Genomic DNA, 15198 nt, shown 5'->3' on the forward strand with positions numbered 1-15198 from the left:
CCATTTCGTTAGCGTCTGTTGCTAACGACATACTGCTAATAGTATCATCAGTGCGTTAATCTACATACTGTTTGTTCTCTTTCTTTCTGTGTGATGTACATGTTATGTATTATTGTTAGTTAGGTGGAAATCATTTGTAAAAAGTTATGCTTCGCCACATCAAGTAAAGAGTTGTTTGTTTGTGATATACAAGTGTAAAATGAAGGAACTTGTTTCAAAAGCAGATAGCGGAGACTCTTTAATCCCTTATATGAGATAATCTCCCAAAAACCTCTGACTCTTCATTCCTACAGTGCATCTCTAAAGCATCTTTCATTTGAATCCATGCTTGCCCTAGTCTTTAAAATGCCACAAGCCAATCACATCTTGCCTTTAACCGTCATCACTAGCATGCATAATGGGCCTTAACCCATGGCCTCACTTCCTGCTCACCTTTATTACACATAAAGGATTGTGGCAGTATCTTGAACGATGTCATTTATCACTCTGAGTTGAACAGAAGCCTAACGCTGGGGAAGCAAATGAACACCAGCCACCTGCCAAATACTATGGTAATGAGAAATTGATGTTTGCATCATTACATGAATACTGTGCAGTTTGAATCAAATCTAGTTGCACTTTCTCCTGTTTTATGTATATTGCTGACTTCTTATGTATATATGTATATAAAAGAGATACGTGTATGCATATTTTACATTAAATGACACGCATTAGTCAGATTGCACATGTGTTACATTAGCAGGGATTCAGCCATCTCTTTAAAATCCTCAAACTCTGTTCTCTCTGTGCTGCGAAGTTACTCAAATATCTTGATCTTGCATTTGTGCCTTTATAAATATTTGTTATTGCCACAAATAATGGCTTCAAATAGTTTCAGCAAAACATCAGCAACAAATCAGGACTGAAATGCACTCCCATGTCTGGAAATATATATATATATATACACATATATATTCCTGTCCAATAGCACAGCGCACTCCAGTGGTTATGCAGTTAACTACAGTTATATTTTATTGTCAACCCTTTGGTAAGGATTTGGGCTAAAATGCTCATAATGGACTTTTGAACTGCTGCAAAGAAAGGGCCGACAGGAACTACCCACATGCATATGGAACTATCTTTATCCTTCAGAAGCTAATTGTGTCGGAGCTGCAGGACACAGCTACCTGTTTTCCTTCACCAAGAAATAGTTGAGCAACTTAATTAAACGTAATTTCAAATTGTACATTTGTTTTACATTTGTAAATTGATGAGCCTTAGAGCAGTGAGCGGTATACATCTGAACTTGAGCCAGGCTTGCTTCCCCAATACATACCTATAATCTATTGCTAAGCTAAGCTAATCACCCCCCAGCTCATACTCAACACAAAAAAGAGAGAAGAAGAAGAATATATCCAAAAAGGTCAACATATTCCTCAAACCAAAACCGCAGCTTTGACTGAAGAAGGCCAGTTAGAAATTAGAGAAAAAAAATGAAATAGTGATGAGAGGAACTACCTGAATTTGACACATGACTGCATTATTCTAATATTTAAGTTACATTTCCATTTATAAACAATAAATATATTGCTGAAAAACCACCGACTTGGCAAGAAATATTGTGTTTATTTTTTGTGGCAGGGTGGGAAGTTAACAGTGGCAGATGATTGGTGAATGGAAAATGTATTTGTGTCTCTGTATTGACACACAGAAAGAACCTGAGGGACACATTCTGTCAACAAACAGAAAAGAGTCAGACAATAAAAAAGAACAGGTGAAAAAAGTAATTATTGAACAGGACTGAGAGGGTGGGGACGTTTCAAGAATGCTGTAATGAAAATATGACAAATGGTTTTCTTTGTGGGAAAAGCAGGCACAAGGAAAGATACGGAGCGAGACGGTTATGTGTAAGTGTGAGTGTGATTTTGTGTGAGTGTGTGTTTGTTTGTGTGGTCTGTCCTGTTCAGTCAATGTTTACACAGAGGACATCTTAGAAACAGAACATCTTTGGAAAGTGAGGGAAATATTTGTTGAGTCCTTACTATAGGGTTGCTGAGGTTCAATAAGTTTTTAGGGTAAGCGTTGGGATACATTTGAGGGTTAAAATAGGTTGAAGGTAAGGGTTAAGTTTTAAGGTTTTAAGGGGAGAATAAGTTTACATTTTAGGTTTAAGGGTCAGGATACAATATGAGTGTTGGATCACAATAAGTTATTGTTTTAAATTAGAATAAGTTTTAGTCTTAAATAAGAATATACGTTTTTAGGCTAGGGTTAGAAAAGGTTTTACCGTTAAGAAGTTTAAGGGTTTGGTAAGAATACGTTTTACTGTTAGGTTGGAATAAGTAATATTATCAGGTTTGAATATGTTTTAGTGTAAAGTTGTAAATAGGATGAGGATTAGAAACGTGTAAGGGTCAGGTTAGACTAAGTGTAAGGTTAGAATATGTTCTAGTGTTAAGTTTAAGGATTAAAATAAATGTAAGGGTTACAATACATTTGAGAGAAAATGTTAGATTCAGGTATGGATAAGTTGCTAGGGGATGTATTATGTCAGTGAATGTCACCGCAAGCTTATAATTACAAATATTTGTAGATTTTGGACAGCAGCATGTTAAATAGATACTATTTATATTCAAATCGCTGAGAATAATTATGAGTAAATAAATAAAATATGTTCACAATAAGCAACCCTCTTCTGAAGCCAATGCAGAAGCACTTACATTGATTTGGCACATTGAAAGTGAATGTACCTGTGGGTTTCTTGCATTTCAGAGTTTGTTTCTCCATGGCTGAATGCACTTATTGTAAGTCGCTTTGGATAAAAGCATCAGCTAAAATGAATGTAATGTCATATTTCATTCTTTCACTTGGATTTCAAATTGATTTTATTTGCCTCACTCTCCCTCTCTTACCTTCCGTTCTCTTTCCTCAATCACCTCCTGCTCCTAGCCTCACCCCTCCTTTCTATGTCCTATATATCCCATGCTTTCACACTCCCTCTTCCTGTCCTCTATTCTGCCTCCCCTCTACCGTCCTCATCACTTCTTTCTCTGCCCCGTCCTTCGACTGCCTCTCCAGCCTCATATATATGTTGTGGAGGTGGTGCCCTCTTGTGGTGATGTACTCCTCTTAGCAGGCTATTAATACATGTACTACTAATATCAGGCAGCATGAAGTAGAATGATGGAGCAGGGTGCAGACCTGTCTTTCATCTCCTTTTCTCCCCAGGGGGCTCCTTCATGTGACCTAATTCCCAGAGGGAGTCACTAAATAAAGCATCAGTTGGCTATATCTTTTGAACCCCCTGTTCCAATATCTTCACTCTAACCATTTTTTTTCACAAAAACACGTTATTTCAAAATAAAAAATAAAAAACGGGAACATGTACACTTCTCTGTCGTTTAGGGCTGAATAGATTCTAAATAGACTAAATACTCTTAGTTGACTTACACTCAATTTACAATTTTGTTGACTGAGCAATCAGTTATTAAATCAAAAGACTACCTCAAGTCTTGTGTTTGTTGAATATGTGCTCATAAGATTGTTCTATTTAAAGAGGCCCTATTATGCTTTTTGGGGTTTTCCCTTTTGTGACGGCTGTCGCCTTGCTTTCTGCATTAACCGGCCTGTGAGCATTCTGTGTGTGTATATATATGTGTGTGTGTGTATATATGACTGCCTTTAGGTACTATGGTTACCGCGTTGGCGTGACGTTGTTTAGCTCCTCCCACCGGAAGAGGTCTGGACAACGCTGGATGACGCAGGATGACGCTATTTAAGCTGCGACGCTGCTGTCATTCAGGGCGCTGGATTTGTGCCAGGACGCCACGCTACTCTACTCTTAAAATGTTTGTGTATGTTCTGTGACTTGTGACAGCGTTGAATTTGTGCTAGATGCCTCACTATTTTCGCCTTCAGTGCCCATATGGTTCCGTGACTGTGATAATCTGTGGCCTTCGTTTTGTTCACTTATATTATAAATAGACAGCTCATTGTTTAAAGGGCCTATGCTTTTGTTTATATCATTTTTATTTGAGTTTATTATTAAAATCAATCTCTTATCAAGAACATCTGGTTTTGTGTTGCTTCCCTTTTACCCTAAACGAGCTAGGGACGTAACACCTTTCCTTTAGGTGTTATAGGTTTTTGTGCATGTAAATGGTCTGCAAAGGCTAAAATCCCTGTGTTCCCTCAAGGGGGAGTTTCTCTCCGAACCCCCCACCTGAAACGCATCCATTGGACTCCTGTGTTTACATCGCATGGAAAAAGCCTGGTCTAAAGAAATTCCAGAAGACTTCAACCACAATTACCTTTTTGTCCTGCCATTGTTATTGTTGATTTGATTTAATTTGTTGCATTAATAGAGCAAAGGCAGTTGTTTTTTCTCACTCAAAAGGTCATCCTTTCTTCAGAGTACTGTAATACCGCACATGCATTTGAATCTAAACGTGAACTCATTTGAATAGGGGCCATGTACATTCAGTGGCTGCTTTTTGAAGGTTTTCCCACATCTTAGATTATAAATCTGTCCCTCTGGCTCACCACTCCGGTCTTTCTGTGTTGCTGTTTTTCAAAGATATAGGCTAAACATTTATCATTTTGGAAAAAAGTTTAAATGTTTGTTTCTGAAAAAAAGGATATAAATATAGAAAGTAAAGTTTTGCCTCACTCTCCACCATTTAACATAGGTGTCCCAGTGTAGGTGTTAACAAGGAGCTTTATTTAAGGGCTAAAACATGTTATGTCTGTGCTGTCAGGTAAGGAATGTATAGGGGGAGATTATATGGGTTGAAACATCTGGCACAAATGATCAGAGTGTAAACAACTCGACCAACTTCATATTTTTTTGTTTGTTTTATTGTTCAGAGACTGGTTGTCTGCAGCAACACAAACTCTCCCTTAGAGTTGTTATAGCATTTTATTTAGAAGAGTACAACTTCTACAACATGGCATGATAGCAGAACACCCTAATTGGTTTACCCGTGAGTCATCTTCTTACAGGCAACTACAAATGAACAGTCTCATTTGATATACATTATCTTTATCCTATTGTTAGAATTGACATCCCTTCAAGACACATGTATAAGGTCGTTAGAGCCACAATGAAATCAAAGGTAATATTGAGATGAATACGTGATGAATGTTTTTATTTGACAACCCCTGCTGTGTAGTGGCTTTTTGAAAAGTTTGGATGATTCTATAAATGAAGTGAACTGTTGCTTATGTTGGATGAAACTATACAATGTAGGTATATGAGTGAGGATTTAAATAAATGCTTGAAATAAATTGGGATATATTGGGTTACTGGTGTCTGATGTCCTTGTTTAATTTGTCATAGCCTAAGGGCAAAAAGGGGAGAAATATTTTTAATTGATGTTGATGAAAAGTGTAATATTAATTGTGTATTTGATGTACAAATATATGTACTGAAAATAGGCAAATTTCAATACAACATGAACTAAAATGTCTTGATAATGTCATTCTTTCTATAGCCTAGTTTTTAAGCTTAATAATGATCACACAAACAATTTGATACAAGTGGTATTACACCACTTTATACGGACCAAAAAGGAAACACTGACTTAACCCTTGTGTGGTGTTCATATTTTTGTTATTCAGCCAGTGTTCGTGGGTCTGGTGGACCCGCTGCCTTTTTGGGCTTCAATTCAACACAATCAAACTATTTTATTTTAAAATACTCAACAGATGTTTACTTCATCTTAATTACAAGCAATATAAACAGCATATATGGTTAATATTTGTCCTTTTACATTTGTTGGATCACATTAATGAATAAAAGTGCTACTCGTTTTTTTGCCCACTGACCGGCTGGTCCTGTGGCTCGTCTTTTCTTTTGCAACTAGCTGATGCTCAATCTCATCCTCTTCTTCAAAGTCACTGTCAGACTCAGACTTCTCAGAAATGTGATCTTCACATTCTGAAGCCTCTTCCTCTTCCTCTACATCATCATAAAATGGTTCTCTCTCTTCCAGAATCATTTGCTCGGCCCTCTGAGCAGAGAATCTTTTGGCCATCTTGATCAGTTGTGATAAGGACCCAAACTGGCAAATTGTGTGATAAGGACCCAAACTGGCAAATTGATTGTGTCTTGCCCCGAATGTACAGCTTGGATAGAGTGTGAAAAAAATAAAGATTTGTTCCCGCAAGACATAATGCGGAAATGTGAGAGCAGACAGGTGTCCATGCTTGAATTTACACACACACACACACACACACACACACACACACACACACACACACACACACACACACACACACACACACACACACACACACACACACACACACACACACACACACACACACACACACACACACACACACACACACACACACACACACACACACACACACACACACACCTACAATTTCCACACTTTTGTTAGCCCCGGGACCCGAACACCCTGTATGTAATGTAAATGTGTTGGGGGGGGGTACAGTGGGTGGTCATTGAAAATGTGTTCTGAAACATGTTCTTCACAGAAAATGAGCCAAGGCCATTGAGTGTGGGCTTGAAAATATAATTGATCATATCATTTTTCTTTAGCTAAATAATGAAAATGGGTCCCACAGACCCGAACACCATACAAGACTTAAAGGTGAGTTCAGTCCACTTTAGGGGTTAATAATGTATACCATTACATGTAGATTAGAGTTATTAAAAGGCTGCTCATTCCACCTTAGACCAAAACACACAGCAGCTTCCATTAATGGACCAGAGCTACTTAAATCAGACACACACACACTGAGAGAAAAGCACACGCATGCGCACACACATACACACTAACAGACACACTTGCCATCGATACAGACAGAAAATCACAGACATTAGATAACACAAATCAAAGATAGAGCATTACCCTTAAATGGTAGCTGACTCAACTTTGTTCACACAAAAGCATTCAGGTGTGTGTGTAGCCTGCATTGAGGCCGTAATCAGAAAAAAAAAGCACTTTTGGTTTATAACCATCACAGACACTCATGCCTCGTCTCATTTTGGTTTTGTTGTTTGATGCAATTATCATTACATTTTCTCTTGCACAAGGTCATTCTTCAAATACCTGAGATGGAATCCATTCCAATATCACCAGAGCAAATGACTGGAGCAAGTCAGTAGAGGGAGGAATATGTGAGCAGGAATTCATTGCATGTCTGGGACGGTGGACCTGGGCTGAAATTCAATAAAACCAACGGACTGAAAAACTGTCCAGCAGCAGCTTTTGGCAAATACTAAGACTTTGAAAAAGGCTTTGGAAAAGATGATTCCACAAATGTACTTTTGCCTGTCCAGAGACTATGAAAGCCCTGAATGCCCTGGTACAAGTACAACTGTTGTATTGATAAAAGGCTGAAAAGACGTTTGTAAAGAAAAATAAGTTACTATAAAAGGTCAGATAGTCTTGCACAAAAACGTTGGTTATAATCGACCCATGTGGATGACCAGAACCTTCCATTTTCATCTTCACTATGAATTGTCACATTCTTTCTAGAAGGTTGGGTTAGTCCATTGACAATCCCAATAAAGTGGTTCTCAACCAGATTACTGTTACCATAACAATGAGGAAAATGAAAAATGTTCTTGTTAAAGGTGGGGTAGGTAAGTTTCAGAAACCGGCTCCAGTGCACAAAAATTTGAAAGTACACAGCCAAAAAGAATCCGCCCCTTCCTTCAGACTTCCTTACAGAGCACCTCCTCCGCGAGAGCAGGCTGCAGTAACGTTACATATCAGGCAAAGCTAAACACATCTAGGTTAGCAATACTACACAGCCAAAGCAACTCCGATATTGACTCTGGTTTGACTTCTCCTAGTTTCCACTTTCTTTTTGTTCTTAATTTGCTCCATTACTTTTTTTCTTTTGCGACCAGTGGTTCCCAACCGGTGTGCCGCGGCACCCCAAGTGTGCCGCAAAAAAACGTATTTTTATGTTCCACATTTTTTTTTCACTAAATAAACTTCACTTCATATACACTTTATTTTATTACATGTACAATGGAGTTCATAAGCTAATAAAACATATATATATAGATTTAGAAATATTAAACAGCTTAAATTCTCATGATTTACGTCAGCCGTCATTGTTTACGGTGTGCAGAGCAGCTTTTTATCCTCGCGCCAAATCATTTCAAGATGGATCGTTACGTAGTGACAATAAATAAAGAAGCACCCCAGCCCTCAACAACACAGGCAGGGATGACAGAACATGATGGAACAGCAGTGCAAAAGAAGTCTAAAAGCAGACAGTACAGCGAAAGCTACCTTCGGTATGGTTTCTCCTGGACTGGGGATGCTGACTGCCCGATACCAGAATGCCTAATCTGCAGAGAAAAATTATCCAACGAAGGAATGGTGCCAAGCAAACTAGCAAGACACTTTAGCACAAAACATCCTTCTTATAATTCCAAGGACATTGAGTATTTCCAGAGACTGAAATCACAAAATGAGAAGCAGAGTCAACGTATGCTTTCGTCTCTACGTGTCTCTGACAAAGCACAAGAGGCCAGCTATTTGGTTGCTGAGTTAATCGCCAAGGCAAAAAAGGCCCACACTATCGCGGAAAACCTCATTCTACCGGCATGTAAGGAAATTGTCAGGGTAATGAGCCAGATGCTACTAAAGAAATCGATAAAATTCCATTATCCAACAATACAATCAAACGTCGCATCGATGACATGTCAGTAGAAATAGAAACGGTCCTAACTGGAAAAATACAGAGAAGTGGCAAATTCGCTCTGCAAGTTGATGATTCAACAGACATAAGTGGCCACTGTCAACTCATTGCCAAAGTGAGATATGTTGAGGGAGAATCCATTGAGGAGAACTTCTTCTTTTGCAAAGAGTTACACACACATGCAACCGGAGAGGACATTTACAAGACCACAGCTGATTACCTGACAGAACAGGGTCTAAACTGGGGGATGTGCCACAGCATTTGCACCGACGGGGCTGCTTCAATGACGGGGAGGGTGAAAGGCTTTGTAAATAAAGTGAGACAGGTAAATCCCGATGTACAGATAACCCACTGCATGTTACACCGAGAAGCCCTTGTCGCCAAAGCTATGCCACCAGACCTCACTGCAGTATTAGAACAAGCTGTGAAAATAGTGAACTACATCAAGTCCCGTCCGCTGAAGTCGGGGTTGTTCAGCACATTGTGCAATGAGATGGGGGCTGAGCACCACGGCCTTTTACTGCACACGGAGGTCCGCTGGCTGTCACGGGGCAAGGTGCTGTCCCGTGTCTACGAGCTCCGCGACAAACTTGTTGCATTTGCAAATGAGCACGACTTACCCTACAAAGAACACATGGATGATGAATCGTGGTGGGTTAAGCTTGCATATCTGGCAGATATTTTTTGCCACCTCAATGACCTCAACATCAGAATGCAAGGAGAGAATGAGAATATCCTGACAGCCACAGACAAACTCAATGGTTTCCGATCCAAGTTAAGACTGTGGCAAAATAAAGTCGCCAAGAAAAACATTGAAATATTTTTCCGATGACATCCAGTGACCCAGCGGACAAGACAGCATTTTTTCTACAAGTTGTAGCTGCTCACCTGAGAGTGCTGGAGGAGAGGTTTGAGTCATATTTCCCTCCTATGAATGAAGACTACGATTGGCTCCGGGATCCGTTTAATCCTCTGTCATTAATATCAGCCACAAGTTTAAACAGCAGAGCTCAGGATGAACTCGCAGAGCTATCTATGGACCTCTCCCTGAAACTGAAGCACGGGGAACTACGTCTGGATATATTTTGGCTGCTTGTGGGACACGAGTATCCATCCCTCTCAGAGAGTGCCATCAAGGTGCTTTTACAGTTTCAAACCTCCTACTTGTGCGAGCTGGCGTTTTCCTCATTCACATATGTCAAAAACAAGACCCGGACCCGGCTGTCAGTGGAGCAGGACCTCCGCGTTGCGCTGTCCACTATCCCCCCACGCATCAAGAGACTCTGCTCAGAAAAGCAGCCACAAGTGTCGCACTAGCACCGTGTAACGGTCTGAGAAATGTTTATGTTTGGATGTTAATTTGTGTGCCTTTCTTATAAATGTATGATTTATGATTTTGTCAATCAGTATTATCTGGATAGCGAAATGCAGAATGTTTCATATTTGGGATGTGGTTGATGAGTCACATGACCACAGTCAGGTCAGAGGGCATTGTTTCATCCCTCCAATTCTATTAAGTTATTATTTAATCTCAGTGATCATAGGCCTGCCTCTTTTGAAATCCAAATGTAAAATAATAATTGTATTGATATGTATTCGTGTTTTTACACAGGTAGGCCTACTATTTTCAGCCAAAACAAAAGAGCCTACTTAGTAGGCCTGTTTATAATATTGAATTCATCATAGAAATGGTGTTGACATTTTTAGTCTGGTTCTTGTTATTATGTGTGAATACATTATTTGTTCTATAAAATGTTCTATTCAATTAAATACACATTTGAAAACCAATTTATGGTGTATTTATGGTTTTTAGTTTAAGCTCTGAAGTGGTTTTTAAATCTACAAAAAGTTGGGGTGCCTTGGGGTCGAGAAATATTTTCAGGGGTGCCTTGGTAAAAAAAAGGTTGGGAACCACTGCAGTAGACGATGTTGAACCTAACTCTGCCATGGTGAAAGTGGCCGCCTGTTGCTGGCGAGTCATTGAAGTACTGCTGCAATGCACGGCCAATGACGGCACGCCCAATGAGGGCACGAGATACATTTGTGCGTGCACGAGATGGAAGGCTGACAGACAGGGCAGCAAACAATTGGTTGTAGTTTTTACAGTATTATGTGTTCCACAGATGACATTTTTTTATGGATTTTTTGTCAAAGCACTTAAGATATTCATTGCTATCGGGATGTTAAGAGCATTCCATGGAATATAACAAAAAGTGTATCTCGAGCCGGTTTCTGAAACTTACCTACCCCACCTTTAATTGTTCTGTGAACCTCAAGTAGGGGAAAAAAATGGAGCTGCAGATGGCTGGAAGAAGCAGACAATATGTTCTGTCTGCTCTGCATCCAGTTCTGTTTCATATCGCCACCCACTCAGGCAACACTACAGTTTCATTCCAAACATGTCAAATATTCTCTCATGATATTAAAACAAGGTAATTGAAGTTTATAATCGGGCTTTCTGTGCAGCTGCTCCTCACCTGTGAAATTCCCTACCAGACCACCTGAGGACTCCACAGACCACTGACGCCTTTAAGAAAGGCCTAGGCAAGGCATGTCAAGTTTATTTATATAGCACCATTCAGCACAAAGTGCTTTACAAAATAAAATAAAAGATGTTTTAGAAAAAATACAGCAGAAACACATTATATAATGGCATTTTACAACAGGCATTTAAAAAGCAAAGATACTAAATTAAACACAACAGTTATACAATACATGAATAAAATGCATACTGCAGTGCGAATATGATCTGTTTTGGAGCTATTTAGTTGCAGGAAGTTTTCTCGCATCCAGGCCTTTATCTCCTCAATGCAGGTGTTAAGGGATGTTGATGGGATCGGTGACAATGATGGTGACAGTGAGGATGCATGTGGGATAGGGTCTGTCTTTATATATAGCTGCGTGTCATCAGCGTAGCAATGGAATGATATTCCATGCTTGCTGATGACACAGCCAAGGGGAAGAGTGTACAGGGTGAACAGAGTGGGCCCAAGGACCGACCCTTGAGGGACACCACAGGTGACAGGGTGTGTCTGAGACCTTGCACCTCCCAAGGAGACGTACTCTGTTCTTCCAGATAGGTAGGACTGGAACCAGCTCAGGGCGGAGTCAGAGAGTCCGATGGTGTGTTCGAGGCGCTGAATGAGAATGTTATGGTCGACAGTGTCGAATGCTGCAGTCAGATCCAGGAGAATGAAGAGAGATGGGGATCCAGTTTCAGCCGCCATCAGCAGGTCCTTTGTGACCCTGACCAGAGTTTTTTCAGTGCTGTGGGCGGAACGGAAACCGGACTGGAATTTTTCAAAGAGGCCGTTTAATTGTAGATGGTCTTGAAGCTGGGTGGCAACTACTTTTTCAAGTACCTTGGCTAGAAATGGGAGGTTGGAGATGATGATATCTGAGTCTAGGGTGGGTTTTTTGAGAAGGGGTCTGATGAGAAGGGGTCTGATGACGGCAGTTTTAAGAGCCAATGGAACATGACCTGCCTTGAGAGAGCTGTTGATGACGTAGGTGATCATGGGCCGAGATGTTCGATTTGACAAGGGCTGTGGGTAGAGGGTCTAGTGTGCAGGTGGAGCGTTTCATCTTGCAGGTGATGTCCTCAACCTCTTGCTGAGAGATCCCCGTGAAGCAGCAGAGCGGTTGTAAAATCCCATGCTGTGGGTTAACAGTAGGGACAGACACAGCGCAAGGGGTGGAGAAAAGAGAGTGAATAGTGGCAACTTTTGTCCTAAAGAAAGTAAAAAAATTATTGCACTGCTCTTCTGTAGTGTCAATGTGTGAGGGAGTTTGTGGCTTGAGGAGATGATCAACAGTAGAGAAAAGCTGCTTGGAGTTTCCAGGATTTTTACTGATGATGTCGGAGTAGAATTGTGACCGTGCTTTTTTGAGTGACTTTGAGTAGGTTTTTTGATGTTCCTGATAGGCTAATCTGTGAACAGTGAGTCCAGATCGTGCGAGACGCCGCTCGAGTACACGCCCAGCTGCCTAAATGCTACGCAACTCTGAAGTGAACCAAGGGGCTGAGCGAGAGAAGCTGACTGTTCGTGATTTCAGTGGGGCGTGGAGATCCAGGACAGTACACAGGATTTTGTTGTAGTATTCCACTGATTCACTAACTGTAGTGAAGTTTGCAGAAGGGGGGATTTGCTGCAGGTCCAAAGTCATGATGTCTGTGTTGATGTGTTTCAAATTTCTGAAATAAATTTTACGTTTGGGCTTGATGTGGTGAGACAATTTAAACTCCATTGAAACAACCTTGTGATCCGACACTCCCAGATCGTACACCAACAGATTTGTGATGGGGGCAGAGTCAGTGATAACCAGGTCAAGCGTGTGCCCCCTGGTGTGTGTGGGGACATCAACATGCTGTTTGAGGTTGATAACATCCAGTAGTTGCAAGAAGTCAGCTGCAGGTTGGCGGGAGGGGGTGTCAACATGGATGTTCAAATCCCCCAGTATGACAATATTTGCAGACGTGGTACAGACTGAAGAGAGAAGTTCATTTATCTCTGAGATGAAGGCTGGGTTTGGTTTGGGTGGCCGGTAGATGAGAATAATAGTCATGGGGAAAGGGGGTTTGCATTTGAATGCAAGGCATTCAAAAGAGGATAGGTCAGGAAGAGACAAGGGGGTCAGTTTCAGGTCACTGCGGTGTATTACGGCTAAGCCTCCACCGCGACCAGTGCGGCGGGCTTTCTCCAGGTAATTATAGCCAGGAGGACAGGTTTCATTTAGGACTGAAAAGGCCTCTGGCTGATGCCAGGTCTCAGTAAGGCACATTAAATCAATCCCCCTATCTAGGATGTGATCATGTATGAGACATGATTTAATAATGAGGGATTGTGTGTTAATTAGTTCTATTTTGAGGCTTGATGAGACGGTGCTATGTAGAGGAAGAAGTAGGCGGAAATCCACTCCACGTTTTCTGTCCCGCTTGGTGTGTAGAAGTCTCGCGGTGTTTCCAGAGCTACTATTTGTTCCATGAGCGGCGGTATTATGATGACGTGAAAATTGTGTGACAGTGCGCTCAGCTGACCAGAGTGATGGAATGGAGTCTCCAGACTGGGAATAAACAAACTTTCTACGGGAGCTTCTGTGGATATAGCGGCTTCGGCGTAGAATTCCAAGCTGCTTAAGTGCTGAGATACAGGTTGGAGTGCTGTAATGTCTTAACTCGAGCAGCTGCGTGATGGAGTACTTTAGCGTCATGCCGGTCCGGACAGATGCAGAGTTGGTAGCTGTTTGTGTTTGCCACGGACCTGCCGACCAGAGATGGGGAAAGAGCCAGAAACACAGAAAGATCCACAGCATGGCAGATGATCGAGCTGGGTGGAGAAGTTGAGCTGGACTTGTTTGTGGTAGGTGTCGCTGCTCGCGTAGCAGCTAACCTTATTAGCCACTCGTAGCTTAGACGTTAGCAGCTCGTCCAGCCGACGAGGGATTTGCAGGAAAGTGAATTATTGTCTGGGTATAGTTGGTATAAGCATCCATAATCCATGCCAAAACAAAAGAAAAGCAGTAGAATCCTTGCAAAAAATAACAATAAGAGGCTACGAGGGAGAAGCGGCAACAGACCGTGCCAGCGTCCTCTCTCCTCCTTCAATCAGTCTGAACTCTGAACGAGCTCCCACCGGGTCCATCTGCGTCGCGTTACGGCTGCGCTGCGGCGTTCGCAAAGCTCGCGGCCACTCTAGTCAATGGGTGCTATTTCACCAGACGCGCCGCGTTACGGCTCAGAAGCGTTCCAGAAGCGTCTCGGCGCTGGGTTCCGCTCAAAATAGGATGCAAGTCTATTTTCAACGCAACGTGAGGCGTTGCAGAGGCGCCGGGCAGGAAGTGGACCGGTCAGAGCATCCGGCCCAACCCCAAAATAAACTAATTTTGCAGACCCTATCCCTCCGTAGTGTTTCAAGTAGGAGGAGAAATGCCAGCGTTCTCCTCCGGTTTACAGGCACTGTGTAAATTATATAGAATAATTATGATGATGAATTCATTTATTTAACCACTAAAATACAGCAACACCTCTTTGATTCATGTCGTTTATAACTGGAATATTACAATTATTATTAACTTTGTCTGTATAAAGTAGTCTGTCCAGGAAATATGCCCAAATCAACAAAAACTGCGAGCCGTAAGGCAAGACGCTCCGCTTCTGAAATGCTTCTGAAACGTGCCCGGTGGGGTATGACACCGGAGGAGGCCGGACCAAAACTGCGGCGCAGCCGTGACGCGACGCAGACGGACCCGGTGGAATCGAGAGGTTAGCGTTACGAGAACTTCTTCGAGGTGTAGTAAATTGGACTTTGTTCTGGTTAAGTGTACGACTAGGATACGCAGGAAACAGAGTCAGAATCGGAATCAGAATACCTTTATTAGTCCCACAGAGGGGAAATTTGCATCGTTACAGCAGGAAAGAGCCACAGACAGCTTGATGTTACCTATGTTAAGAAAAAAGTACTAAGTTATGATATCAAAAAATATATAATGTAAACGTGTGACAGCTGGGGTGCAGCAGCCTGTCGCTGA

Source organism: Notothenia rossii (genome assembly GCF_949606895.1).
Source record: "Notothenia rossii genome assembly, chromosome: 5".
Taxonomy (NCBI): Eukaryota; Metazoa; Chordata; class Actinopteri; order Perciformes; family Nototheniidae; genus Notothenia; species Notothenia rossii.